The sequence below is a fragment of the Schistocerca americana genome, chromosome 1 (genome assembly GCF_021461395.2).
Source record: "Schistocerca americana isolate TAMUIC-IGC-003095 chromosome 1, iqSchAmer2.1, whole genome shotgun sequence".
NCBI classification, from domain to species: domain Eukaryota; kingdom Metazoa; phylum Arthropoda; class Insecta; order Orthoptera; family Acrididae; genus Schistocerca; species Schistocerca americana.
Window position 1 is genome coordinate 941,021,975 of NC_060119.1, and position 15,641 is coordinate 941,037,615.

The 15,641-nt window shown below is 42.8% G+C and overlaps 1 protein-coding gene across 1 annotated transcript in view; it reads left to right on the forward strand.

The window, feature by feature from the left end:
• LOC124548102 (CD63 antigen-like) overlaps positions 1-15,641 on the forward strand; it is a 65,514-nt gene that overhangs the window by 24,360 nt on the left and 25,513 nt on the right. The window lies entirely within an intron of this gene.

A 15,641-nucleotide genomic window follows, 5' to 3' on the forward strand; every position in this document is an offset into this window, starting at 1 on the left:
TTATACTGTGGGCGATACTATCGATTAACAGCTCTTTTAGTTCCCTCCACTAGCTGTGGGCTGGCGGCTGGCACAGAAATTTTGAGAGAACGCGGTGTCGTCGACGTTACCAGCTGACGAAATACCGAATCCGTAGAGCGCAAGGATACTATACGTGGGAAGACAGCTGGATTATTTCAGTGAAGATAAAGGAGAATCAAAAAATTGTTATTCTCCAGATGTAGACTTCTATCTGTCCACCCATTCCTCTCGGAATTTCGAACAGCTGTTCCGTTCGACGAAGGCCTTCTCCTGACTCGCAAGAAGCATGAAAATATCCTGGTGTTTCTTAATTATTCGTTTCTGTGTTCAGATGGCAATTTTCGAACCAAGTAGCAACTATGCATTGTGAAATTAATGCTTGTTGTCGCCAACACGACGTGTTAAGCCGAACAAATATGTCGTGCCTTGTTCCAAAAGTAGTCTTTGTTAACAACATATAAATAAAAAGCGTCTGTCCGAATAACATTAATTTTATTTTTAGTTGAAGTTACTAAAAGAATGACTTCAATAAAAGTTAAGAACACTTGCTTGCTTGAAACTGCAAGAGATCAACAGGAAATTGACATTATAGGTATCATGGTACAGGATGGATCTGCATGAAGAACACTTATTGAGAAACATAAATTTACAGACAAACCGAGAACAGGAACCGAAAGAACCTACAGAAAAGAACGAAAGAGGAATTCAGCTGGAAGATGAGATTTTAGTTGAAGGAAAAACCAAATTCATAAGCTAAATAAGTTGAGCTCAGCTCCTCAGCTGGAAATAACGATATAAAGTAATTAATATCAGTTTGTTTACTTACTTAATCGTGTCCCATTTTCCACATGTTTGTACCGAAATCAACGACTTTTATGCATTGAATAGCCACAATTTGCCAGTTCTGTTGATATTAATTCTGTGACCACGTGCCCTTCTAATCAACATAAATGCCAACTGGCTCAAAAGAAGAATGTCGTGCTCACCGTCGTCTGTGAATCAATAAAATAGGTTCGGCGTGCAGTAGTTTTTGAATTGTTTGAGTGCTGTTTTTCTGAGCTGGAGCTTGGGAACATCTCCACAATTCCTTAGACTAAGGGAATCTTATTAAACCAACACTTAAACATGCTGGTGCACCAGACAAACGTTCAATTATCGATTGTATGAAATCGATTCGGATCTGGTGCCCTCGTCTGCATTTCAAAAATGCGTTTTCCACTCTGAGCTGTACGAGTAGCCGTTTGGATGATTGTGTTTGTTTCACAAATAAAGCAAGTATATTGCAACATCCTCACAACACGAGAACCATGGGTGGCCACTCTGACCCCTCTGCCTTTAAAAATAAAGTAAAAAGACTCATAAAATTAATGGGGCGTCCACAATCTGTTTCGGAGATGAAGACTGAATGCGTTCACAGTAGATGTCAGCTTTTTATAGCGCACCATGACTTTCACGTAGTTTTTCTTGTTTGCCCTTGTTGCGAAGCAGTGTGAAACAGCAGCAGACACACCTCGTGTTACGGACTAACTCGTCTGTTGCCTTGCTGGATTTCGCACTCTCCCGGGAAGTTGCGCTCTCCCAGGGGAAATTTCTGTGCACTTGTGCTTGCGCGACCTCAGTTCTCTCAAGCCACAACATAGGAGAGTGCACTGCTGTTGTTCTACTCCTACGCGCCTACTCCTAGATTTTGCGAGAACAGGACTAAAGTGGGTTTTCAGCTTCGTTGTATACAGTCGGTTTCCCTCTTTTAAAGGCAAATCGTTAATGGTATAACCTTCGTGACACCCTTATTCGAAATCTCTCATAATGTTTCCAGGTAATTATTCTCCTTTTTATTTCTTTTTGCTTCCAACTTTCGCTAAATTAAATTAAGAAACTCACATTCGTTCTGGAGGAATGAGTTTCATATGCTTGCCTTGTAGATCCTTATGCACCTATTCCGTAGCTTCCTCAAATCATTTCAGCCGAATACCGGAACGATTCTTTCAACACGACCACGGCCCAATGCATTCACTCTTTATGTTCAGTCATAAATGGTACTGACTCCATAATCAGCAAAGTATCAAAGATACTTACATACATTTAATAGTTTATAGCCATTGTTTTTGAGTTCTTGTTATGTGATTAAAGTACATTTTCATACAAAGGCTAACCGGTACACATAAGCACGCCCCATCATTTTATCACTCTTATCATATCATGTTCGCTAGATGGCACGGAAGCCGACAGTGAGAATTTCCATATCCTTTGAAATTCTGATTCTGTGCGAATACATTGGAATTCTTTAGGGGAGAATTCTGAACCTAGAAGATTGTGTACCTTGGAACACAATACTTTTTGAACGGTACTTCAGTCTAGCTACCGATCTTAGAATAACATGAAATAATGCGCCCTAGGGATCGTCATAAGCAGTCACCGCCATTTTCTACAGTTTTTGTTCTTGTTGGACATGAGACTATGTTTTGTGCAGCATTTGTAACAATTTCACGTTCTACACATTGAAGTGCTGATGATGTACTAAAGCTGTTTGGATTATGTCGTTAATTTTTTCGGTTACGGAGTTATATGTTGAGTAAAATGCATCATATTTTTAGGACTGTTTATGTAAAATGTGGACAGTTAAGTCATACTTTTACCGTTGTACACCATTTTATACCTTGAAACAGAAGAATGTCTTTTGTCATGAAATATGTGACCCTTCCAAATGAATTGAGTTTCTTTAATGTCTTAACAATAGTATCTGGCTTGAAACCATAAATCTGTGGTAATTTCCAATAGCTTCTATTTCAAAATTAAATTCGATTTATAACTGATTTTTGATCATACTTCTGCTTGATTTGATTTCACTTGCTGACTACTGGCGTGTGGCAGAGTAATAATGTAGCAGGTAGACTACCGAATTTCAGTATAATATTTGTTTTTAGATAAGTTTATTGGTCTCGGTTGCCACAGGCACAAATTTATTGTAGAGAAATTCCTAGATACATTACAATGTTGCACCTTGGAACTTGTTTTCCCGCTACAGTCTTGTAGGAGTGAATGAGTACATAATATACTGAATTGAAACCAAGCCCGGAAATGTACCGTTTCCGTTCTATGACGGTTTCATTTTAGATGTGTAATGCGTCCATGTCTGCTGGAAGAAACAGAAAAGTCTCTGTCTCAGAACTGCTTGTCCTGGTATGCAATAGCGTAGACAGGACGGCATGCCACTGAATAGTGGTTCAAGCGCGGTGGTGCACCATCTCACTTCTCACTTGCGGTTCGGAGACATCTCAATAAACCATATGGCGAAAGATGGATAGGCCGAGAAGGTTCAACCGCGTGGCCGCCGCGATCACCGCATTTAACTCCTGTGGACTACGTCTTGTGGGGTTGTATGCAAAATCTAATTTATGTTACTTCTGTAGAGACAGAGGAAGATCAGCTGGCACGAGTTCTGGCTGCTGTACCAGACATTGAAGAGACACCTGATGGGACGGAGAGTGGGACCAGAATACGCTTCGTAGGTACAATGTCTGTACAGACAGTGTGCTGTGTTCCTTTTTTGTTTTGGAGTAATGTAAATAAGTAAGATTTAAGTTTTAATACAAGCAAATGTACTTAAATGGTGTGTGGACGTTTCGTTATGTTTCCTTCAGAATTGTTACGGGATATTTTTACTGCGTCACTCCTAATTCAGTTCTGCAAGCAGAAGTGGACGAGTTAAACACCTGAACTGAAAGTTTCCGGAGATGGGTTCCTGTTCAAAATATTATGTACTCACTCACCCTCTACATTTCCAAGAAGTTTGTAACGGGAAACCCAGAACATGCTGTATATTATACTTCTATTGCAGGGCTGGGTAGAGGCGGAAGTCTGAAAAGAGTACTAAGTTTCAACACTCCCATAAAAAGTTTATTATGTCCGTTATTCAAGGCTATTTACGTCATGTTTCGTTTTGATTTCAGCTCTTAACATTAGAAGGGCGCGCGGTACCAACAATGAGATTAATGTGACTAATCTTGGTGTCATTAGTCTCCGTTGTCCAAGCATTATAGTCAGCTTGAAGTATCGCAGTGCATGCCTCAGTTGGAATCCACCGTCCCGATTTATCTAGTTGCTCTGTTGTCTATTTGCAGCCCACTGTCATCGAATTCGAACCCACGACAGGGGAACGAACTGCAAAGGTGGCAACAGCCGATGCAGAGACAACGTCGGTGGGCTTGTTAACTGTCCACCGACAGACAGTTCATTGACACTTTCAGCACACAACGGATGGGGCTTTTAAAAACTAATATACATGACGTTTCTGTCATGATGCAATAAACTTTTACAGAAGATGACGAAGCGAAATAAGAACGCTCAGTCATAATTCGCATTGCTGAAAGAACACCTGACACAATTCAAAAATGCAGTCCCTGAGAAAAAATCGACATAAAGAACTCAATACAACTTATACTGAGACAGTATAAGCTTCCTTTTAGTTTCAAGTAACTATTTTTGGCAGTAAATTTCATTATATTCTATGCATCTATAACATGCATATGTAATTCTGTTCTCGTAGTCAATTTTTTTAAGTATTGCATTTTTTAGTTTTGTTACTGTTGTTGGCAGGGTGTGAGCTGTGTTATGACCATAAATATACTGGCTTTCATAAATTATCAAAAATCACTGCAACACTCATAAACTAATGACTTGAATGTTGCTAAAAAAATGGTTCAAATGGCTCTGAGCACTATGGGACTCAACTGCTGTGGTCATAAGTCCCCTAGAACTTAGAACTACTTAAACCTAACTAACCTAAGGACAGCACACAACACCCAGCCATCACGAGGCAGAGAAAATCCCTGACCCCGCCGGGAATCGAACCCGGGAACCCGGGCGTGGGAAGCGAGAACGCTACCGCACGACCACGAGATGCGGGCGGAATGTTGCTACACACAAAACAACTATATGCCAGTTTTTGACTTAACAGTTTTCTTGTGCCGTGTCTGCACAATGATAGATAATACAGTGAAAATGAGAGGACACAGTTAGGTTAGTCAGCATGATCAAATGGTGTCATGTTGCCATTTACCGGAGAAGGTACGATAGAGAATCGCCGGTATTTTAAACAGGTCCTACTCCTACTCCTCTTCACAGACAGGACATATCTCATCTTCTTATTCCACGCTTAAATGAAGAGGAAAACATTACTTTCGCAAAGGGCAAATTCCCCGACCTATTGTATGTTCTCCTGTTTGTCATCGGCGCGTAACTTTGAGGACCTATATAACTTTCAAATGACTGTGCGTGCCTTTATCATCAACAGCCATCTCAGATCTATTAATGGCTAAACACTGCATATTTTTCCATACATTACGGTCCTCATCTATTCGCATCCTCGTCATCCCTGTGTGTTTTATGTTATCTACCCGCCTTACGTCTAGGTCCTTTCTTATGTCTTGGAATAGAGCAAATAATTTCCTTGGTCCATCTACACTGCCTGACAAAAAAAGATGAAGCGTTCAGAAGCAGCACAGGGAACGAAGTAAAAACGGATTGTGAAGGTGGCCACAAAACTGAGTGAAATTTGGAAAGAACGTGGCAGTACGAGCTGACTTATCAGTATGATGATCCGCACCCTCTGGCCCGTATGCGTGCACTGATTTGGTTAAGCATGGTTTCATAGAGCGGTTGTACCCTTTCCAGAGGCAAGCTGGCACACAACTGTTGTAACTCGTCCTTGATATTCTGGATGCTGGCACTGGGACGAAGTCGACGTCGGTGCTGGACCGACACACTCTCTATTGGGCACAGATTTGTGAATCTTTTTGGCAACAGGAGCACATCAACATGGCGCAGACAGTTCAGGGAGACTCGTGCCGTGTGTGGACGAGCACTGTCCTGTTGAAAAACGACACCGTGATACTGTCGCATCAGAGATAACGAATGAGACGCAAGACATCTGTACCGTCAGTTTTCTCACTACCACCCGTGACATGAAGTCAGCTGATAGCTTCCCGCACCACGACGCTATAAATAATACAGCTCTGCCTCTTCTAAACATTTGAAGAATGGTACGTCTACACAGGTTGCCATATACTCGCCTACGACGGTCATTCGGGGTAGAGCGGAACTGCGACTCATTACTGAGCACAGTACAACGCCAGTCATGCTTCCCGGACACATTACCATTTCAAATGCAGCCGTTTGTGTTGTGGTGTTAACGGCGTACTACGAATGGGACGATAATTCCCTAGTACAGCTGTTGCTGGTCTCCGACCAGCGGTGCTGGATTACACAGAACGTTGCAAGAATGCCATTACTTATTCTCGGATGACAGGAGTATGTGCTTGGTGCGCAGTACGGGGATCGTCACTTTTGGTGGTCAGGCGTGGCCGACCGACTGTTGACGGCGAGTGTGCCTGTCATCACGTTCCTATGCAGTCCAACATAGGGCCACTGTCACATCCAATGTCCCCAAACCTGGATATTGCTCAATTTGACCAAAAGGCCAAATAGCGACCCACAATGAGGCGTCTTTCAAACTCTGGCAGGTGCTGATAAATCCATCTTCTTCACAGTGATCACTCAACATCTGACGCTTTTAGCGTCCCATATATGACCTACATATATAACCCAATAAGCCTGTTATCCACATTAAAGACGAAGAACACTAATGCACTCTGGTGACCGTTCCACCCACCACAGAGGAATGTAACTCCAATCATTTACATACCCGCGGATGGCAAGTACGTGTATGAAGTTTGGCATCCGGCAATGCCTACTGGGTGCTTCACTTTTCTGTCAGACAGTTTATCGTCTATTGGCGTTATTACATATCCCGCCACACCTAATTTCATTTTCATTACTATCATAGTTTAGTTGCAAGATCCGTTCAATGGAATGTGTAATGCCTTGAAAAGAAGTAGTAAGATAAATATCAACAAAGGTAAAACAAAGGCAATGGAATGTAATAGAATTAAATTAGGTGAAGGTGAAGGAATTATATTAGAAAATGAGTGATTAAACATAGTAGAAGAGTTTTTCCGTTTGGTCTGAAAAAAAATTACAATGTTACAGGTAAAGACGATTTAATATGTGGACTGGCAGTAAGAAGGAAAGCTTTTCTGAAAAACAGAAGTGTGTTAACATTGAATATAAATTTAGGTGTTACAAAGTCTTTTCTCAAAGTATTTGTTTGCAGTGTAACCTTGTACAGAAGTAATACGTGGACGACAATCAGTACAGCTAAGAAGAAAACGGTGCTACAGAAGAATTGTGAGAATTTTTGAGTGGATAGTATATCCAGTGAAATACTCAGTCGAATTGGTCGAAAATATCTTTATACTAAATCTTCACCAAAAGGGGAATTAAAGTGAAAAGAGACATCACAAAGCATCAAAGAATTGTTAATTTGGTAATGGTGGGAAGTGTGGAAGGTAAAAATTGTAGAGGAAAACCAAAACTCGACTAAGGTAAGCAGGTTAAAACGGATGTAGACTGTAGGCTTATGAACAGATGAAGAGACTTGTGCAGAATAGAGTAGTATGAAGAGGTACAGGAAACCAGTCTTCTGACCAAAGACCACAACTACATCCGATTATAACTGCGTCTTCTTCTCCAGTCTGTTACCTTACTCACTTGTTTGCTTCGTGGCCTCTTCTACAAATTCCAAAAACATGTTACTCCATTTCTCGCTGAACAGGCCTCAGTTTTTGCATGATTTCTGCATTCGTCATTTCTCTCCATCCGCACACTGTAAGATTTCCTTTCCACATGCCTCGCAGTCTTGTAATTTTGAAACTTTCTTTTGCATAACTTTTCCTCCCGCTTTAATCATTTCTAAAGGAACACTAGGAGCTTCCACGTTCTCCATACCTCGAATGGCTTTGGACGCTTTAACAATTACTGCATTTTTGTTCATCTCTTGCACAATATATGAATTTTAAGAAGTTTCATGAAATACGTATTTGGATATCATCCACAGATCTCAGCACAACACCAAAATCGGCAACGCTCATCGATATCACAGACATTAGCGATATCGCGCTGCAGTCCGCAACGACGAATGGGAGAGGCTGAACTAGACACGCCCTCTCTCTCAGCAAAGCAGCGCCCTCGCACCGGGCTCGAGTTAGAGCCGAGTATGGAAGCCCTCTGCCCAGTTTGTGACCTCAGCTGAAGCAGTCAGTATCACAGAGTACGACTAAAGAGTTATTCAGGTCTCACATGGAAACGTACATCTGATAATGTTGATCACTGTACTTCAAGAGGAGAATTTGCTAAGCAGTGGATCGAGTGATGCGGTTGTTGTGGTGTTCAGTCCTAAGACTGGTTTGATGCAGCTCTCCATGCTACTCTATCCTGTGCAAGCTTCTTCATCTCCCAGTATCTATTGCAGCCTACATCCTTCTGAATCTGCTTAGTGTATTCATCTCTTGGTCTCCCTCTACGAGTTTTACCCTCCACGCTGCCCTCCAGTACTAAATTGATGATCCCTTGATGCCTCAGAACATGTCCTACCAACCGATCCCTTCTACCAGTCAAGTTGTGCCACAAACTCCTCTTCTCCCCAACCATATTCAGTATCTCCTCATTAGTTATGTGATCTACCCATCTAATCTTCAACATTCTTCTGTAGCACCACATTTCGAAAGCTTCTATTCTCTTCTTGTCTAAGCTATTTATCGTCCATGTTTCACTTCCATACATGGCTACACTCCATACAAATACTTTCAGAAACGACTTCCTGACACTTAAATCAATACTCGATGTTAACAAATTTCTCTTCTTCAGAAACGCTTTCCTTGCCATTGCCACGCTACATTTTATATCCTCTCTACTTCGACCATCATCAGTTATTTTGCTCCCCAAAAAGCAAAACTCCTTTACTACTTTAAGTGTCTCATTTCCTAATCTAATTCCGGCAGCATCACCCGCTTTAATTCGACTACATTCCATTATCCTCGTTTTGCTTTTGTTGACGTTCATCTTATACCCTCCTTTCAAGACACTGTCCATTGCGTTCAACTGCTTTTCCAAGTCCTTTGCTGTCTCTGACAGAATTACAATGTCCGAGTGATGCTATAATAGTCAATTATGCACACAGCCAAAAAAGTTTTGTATCACCTCATGTCCGAGAGTTCAGGAAACTGTACAGAAAATTGGAATAGTGATCAACATAAACATAATTTCCGACCTTTTCATTACTCTTGGAAGCCACACATTGCATGTTGCTCCACCATACAGCGAGACGTTCAGAGGTGGTGCTCCAGATTGCTGTACACACCGGTAAATCTAATGCCCAGTAGCATGTCCTCTTGCACTGATGCATGCCTGTATTCATCGTGTTATACTATCCACAAGTTCATCAAGGCACTGTTGGTCCAGATTGTCCCACTCCTTAACGGCGATTCGGCATAGATCCCTCAGAGTGGTTGGCGGGTTACGTCGTCCACAAAAAGCCCTTTTCAGTATATCCCAGGCATATTTAATAGGGTTCATGTCTGGAGAACATGCTGGTCACTCTAATCGAGCAATGTTGCTATCCCGAAGGAAGTCATTCGCAAGATGTGAACGATGGGGGCGCGAATTGTCGTCGAAGAAGACTAATGCCTCGCCATTATGCTGCCGATATGGTTGCACTATCGGTCGGAGGATAGCATTCACGTATTTTACAGCCGTTACGGCGCCTTTCATGACCACCTACGGCATACGTCGGCCCCACATAATGCCACCCCAAAACAGCAGGAAACCTACACCTTGCTGCAGACGCTGGACAGTGTGTCTAAAGCTTTCAATCTGACCGGCTTGCCTCCAAACACGTCTCCGTCGATTGCCTGATTGAAGTCATATGTGACACTCATCGGTGAAGAGAAGGTGACGCCAATCCTGAGAGGTCCGTTCAGCATGTTGTTGCGCACATCTGTAACGGGTTGCGTGGTGTCGTGGTTGCAAAAATGGACCTCGCCATGGACGTCAGGAGTGAAGCTGCTCATCATGCAGCCTACTGCGCACAGTTTGAGTCGTTGCACGACATCCTGTGGCTACAGGAAAAGCATTATTAAACATGGTGGCGTTGCTGTCATGGTTCCTCAGAGCCATAATCCATAGATAGCGGTCATCCACTGGAATAGTAGCCCTTGGGCGGCCTGAGCGAGGCATGTTATCGACAGCTCCTGTCTCCCTGTATCTCCTCAATGTGCGAACAATATCGCTTTGGTTGTCTCCGTGACGCCTGGACACTTCCCTTGTTGAGAGGCCTTCCTGGCACAAAGTAACAATGCGGACGCGATCGAACGGCGGTACTGACAGTCTAGGTATGGTTGAACTACAGACGAGTCGTGTACCTCCTTCCTAGTGGAATGACTGGAAATGATCGGCTATCGGACACCTTCTGTCTAATAGGAGCTGGTCATGCATGGTTTTTACATCTTTGGGCGGGTTTAGTGTCATCGCTGAACAGTCAAAGGGACTCTGTCTGTGACACAATATCCACAGTCAACGACAATCTTCAGGAGTTCTGGGACCCAGGACGATACAAACCTTTTTTTGATGTGTTTATATTTCAAACCATTAAGAAACACGTTCATTTCATTTTTAATTGTGGGCTTCTGTGTACCTGCACTCACGGCGCCTGCCATGACCAACCGCGGCGTACGTCGGCCCCACATAATGCCACCCCAAAACAGCAGGGAACCTCCACCTTGCTGCATTCGTTGAACAGTGTGTCTAAGACGCTCACGCAACGCTCATCGATGAAGAGAACGTGATGCTAATCCTGAGAGGTCCATTCGGCATGTTGTTGGGCCCATCTCTACCGCGCTGCATAGTGTCGTGTTTGCAAAGATGGACCTCGCCATGAACGTCGGTAGTGAACTTGCGCATCATGCAGCCTATTACACCCAGTTTGAGTCCTAACACGACGTCCTTTGGCTGCACGAACAGCATTATCCAACATGGTGGCGTTGCTGTCAGGGTTCCTCCGAGCCATAATCCGTAGGTAGCGGTCATCCACTGCAGTAGTAGCCCTTGGGCGCCCTGAGCGAGGCAAGTCATCGACAGTTCCTGTCTCTCTGTATCTCATCCGTGTCGGAACAACCTCGCTTCGGTTCACTCCGAGACGCCTGAACACTTCTCTTCTTGAGAGGCACAAAGTAACAATGCGGACGCGATGTAATTGCGGTATTGACCGTCTAGGCGTGGTTGAACTACAGACAACACGACCCGTGCACCTCCTTTCTGGTCGAATGACTGTAACCGATCGGCTGTCGGACCCCCTCCGTCTAACAGGCGCTGCTCACGCATGGTTGTTTACGTCTTTGGGCGGGTTTCGTGACACGTCTCAATAGTCAAAGGGACTGTGTTCAAAAATGGTTCAAATGGCTCTGAGCACTATGAGACTTAACATCTGAGGTCATCAGTCCCCTAGAACTTAGAAATACTTAAACCTAACTAACCTAAGAACGTCACAAACATCCACGCCCGAGGCAGGATTCGAACTTGCGACCGTAGCGGTCCCACGGTTCCAGACTGAAGCGCCTAGAACCGCTCGGCCACATGGGCCGGCAGGGACTGTGTCTGTGATACAATGTCCACAGTCAACGTCTATCTTCAGGAGTTCTGGGTCCCAGGGGTGATGCAAAACTGTTTTTGATGTGTGTAATTGGAAACACCAACCTCTCCTGTGGCAAAGATTTGAATCAAGTTAAGTAAATCTCTTTATTCATTCACGTAATAAAGTGAACTAATAATTCAAATTTTACTGTTTAGAGGCGCCGTCTTCCAGAATAATCAAAGAACTCACAATTACAGCCAGATAGTTCTAGTTTCGTCTGGTCATAACAATTATTATATAGTTGCACCATCAGGTGCTGTCAAAAGCTTTAGTAAGATGATAGTAGCTTATACCACTGGTCAAACAATTTGTTACAGTGTTTTCCTTCTGATGTATTAAAAATTGTTCCCTTAATAGTAAGGTAAATATGCAAGCACAACTGCTGTCATCACTTGTCAACACAGATGTTTGCCTGTTTTACTTAATATTATGGCAGCTGTTTGTACTGCATCAGAAAGTAAAACGCTACCCCGAATTTTGACCAGTGCCAGCAGAGGGTCCATTTAAATGTCCGAAACTACTAGCAACATAACAACGTTCTTGACAGGAGCCGATGGCTGTTGCTGTTGTAGTTTTCAGTCCAGAGACTGGTTTGATGCAGCTCTCCACGCTAGTCTATCCTTTGCAAGCTTCTTCATCTCCAAGTAACTACTGCTCCCTACATCCTTCCGAATCAGCTTAGTGTATTCATCTCTTGGTCTCTCTCTGCAAATTTTATCCTCCACGCTGCCCTCAAATTGGTGATCCCTTGATGCCTCAGAACATGTCCTACCAACCGATCCCTTCTACCAGTCAAATTGTGCCACAAACTCCTCTTCTCCCCAACCCTATTCAGTACCTCCTCATTAGTTATGTGATCTACCCATCTAATCTTCAGCATTCTTCTGTAGCACCACATTTCGAAAGGTTCTATTCTCTTCTTGTCTAAACTGTTTATCGTCCACGTTTCACTCCCATACATGGCTACACTCCATAAAAATACTTTTAGAACAGACTTCCTGACACTTAAATCTATATTCGAAGTTAACAAATTTCTCTTCTTCAGAAACGCTTTTCTTGCCATTGCCAGTCTACATTTTATATCCTCTCTACTTCAACTATCATCAGATACATTGCTTCCCAGATAGCAAAATCTAACTAACACTTAAAGCGTCTCGTTTTCTAATCTAATTCCTCAGCATCACCTGATTTAATTCGACTACATTCCATTATCCTCGTTTTGCTTTTGTTGATGTTCATCTTATATCCTCTTTTGAAGACACTGTCCACTCCGTTCAACTGCTCATTCAAGTCCTTTGCTGTCTTTGACAGAATTACAACTTAATCAGCAAACCAGATACTTTTTTCCTTCTCCCTGGGCTTTAATTCCTACTCCATATTTTTCCTTTGTTTTCTTTACTGCTTGCTCAATATACAGACAGAATAACATCGGGGATAGGCTACAATCCCGCATCACTCCCATCTTCAACCACCGCTTCCCTTTTGTGCCCCTCGACTCTTATAACTGCCATATGGTTTCTGTAGAAATTGTAAATAGCCTTTCGATCCCTGTATTTTACCCCTGATACCGTTAGAATTTGAAAGAGAGTGTTCCAGTCAACATTGTCAAAAGCTTTCTCTAAGTCTACAAATGCTATAAACTAGTCTGCCTTTCCTTAACGCTTCTATGAGAAGGCGTAGGGTCAGTATCGCCTCGTGTTCCCACGTTTCTCCTAAATCCAGACTGATCTTCCCCGAGGTCGGCTTCTACCAGTTTTTTCATTTTTCTGTAAAGATTCGTGTTAGTATTTTGCAATAGTGACTTATCAAACTGGTAGTTCCGTAATTTTCACATCCGTCAGCGCCTGCTCTCTTTGGAATTAGAATTATTATATTCTTCTTGAAGTCTGAGGGTATTTCGCCTGTCTCATACATCTTGCTCACCAGATGGAAGAGTTTTATCTTGGTTGGCTCTCCCAAGGCTGTCAGTAGCTCAAATGCAATGTTGTCTACTCCCGGGGCCTTGTTTTGACTTAGGTCTTTCAGTGCTCTGTCAAACTCTTCACGCGGTATCATATCTCCCATTTCATCTTCATCTACGTCTTCTTCCATTTCCATAACATTGTCCTCAAGTACCTCGCCCTTGTACAGACCCTCTACATACTCCTTCCACACTTCTGCTTTCCCTTCTTTGCTTAGAACTGAGTTTCCATCTGAGCTCTTGATATTCATGCAAGTGGTTATCTTTTCTCCGAAGATCTCTTTAACTTTTCTGTAGGCAGTATCTATCTTACCCCTAGTGAGACATGCCTCTACATCCTTACATTTGTCCCCCAGCCATCCCTGATTAGCCATTTTGCACTTCCTGTCGATCTCATTTTTGAGATGCTTGTATTCCTTTTTGCCTGCTTCATTTACTGCATTTTTATATTTTCTCTTTTCACTAATTAAATTCAATGTTTCTTCTGTTACCCAAGGATTTCTACTATCCCTTGTCTCTTTCCCAACTTTATCCTCTGCTGCCTTCACTATTTCATCTCTCAAAGCTACCTATTCTTCTTCTACTATATTTCTTTTCCCCATTCCTGTCAATCGTTCCCATATGCTCTCCCTGAAACTTTCTACAACCTCTGGTTCTGTCAGTTTATCCAGATACCATTTCCTTAAATTCCCACCTTTTTGCAATTTCTTCAGTTTTAAAATCAGAATTTATAACCCTGTATTCACATGAACAGACGTCCTGTTCCTCCTGACATAGAAATTCACTAATTCCCACTATGTCTAACTTCAACCAGTCCATTTCCCTTTTTAAATCTTCTGTCCTGCCTGCCCGATTAAGAAATCTGACATTCCACACCCCTATCTGTAGAACGCCAGTTTTGTTTCTCCTGATAACCACGTCCTTCTGAGTCGTCCCCACCAAGAGGTCTGCGTGGGGGACTATTTTACCTCCGGAATATTTTACTCATGAGGGTGTCATCATCATTTAAGCACACAGTAAGGCTGCATGCCCTCGGTAAAAATTACGGCTGTAGATTCCCCTTGCTATCATGGTACGGCTATACAAATAAGTCTTTCATGAATCATAAGGCAGCTGTAGAGCACTGCTTTGTAAATTATTTTTTGAGTTGGATTGGTATGTGCGTGTGAATTTTTTCTTGTTGGTTTATTGTGTTACATGCGATCTTAAATTAAAAAATGTGGTGTCTGTTCAACATAAGTTTCTGTCTTGTTTCATTCATACTGTTTTTTCAGTTGTTTTCCTCAATATATTTCCCTTGTATCCCTTCAATTGATCTCGACAACATTTCCGAATATCATTTAATTCAGCGGCCCTACACACTATCGTTTTTTTGAAAATGTAGCTTCCTCTTGTAATACGAGGGTTGGAACTTAAATAGTAGTATTTATTTATTCACAACCGATACAAAAGATTTACATGTTTGCACCTGTTACTGTCCTTCAAAGTAGTCACCAGCGTTGTGTAGAACCCGTTGCGAACGGTGTGGAAGACGTAGTATACCGTTAGCAGAGCCTGTTCTGCTGATAGTGCGACTGGAGCGGTCTACTGCCTGTCGAACCTCTGGAACAGTTCTGAAGTGAATGCCACGAAGCCAAAACTGAAACGCCAGTCCAACGAATGGCGTCATTATGGATCGCCGCGAAAGTCGAAAGTTCGTCAGAGCCCCGGTATGGTGAAAGTTATGGCGAGTCTCGTGTGCGACTGTGATGATAATATCCTAACGCATTACGATCCTCCATGGCAGTCCGTCAATGCACAGGACTACTGTTCGCTTTTGGATCATCACCTACGACCACCTTTGCAAAAGAAGCAGCGACACTTTCTGCGCAACCCACCCATCATTTTGCACAACAATGTTCGCGCGCATACAGCGCAAGCTGTGGCTGCTCTGTTCGGTCGATGGGATTGGGAAGTACTGAACCACCCACCACACTCCCCGGACATATGTCCTTGTGACTTTGATTTGATTCGGAAGATGAAGGAACCACTTCGTGGCATTCGCTTCAGAACAGTTCCAGAGATTCGACAGGCAGT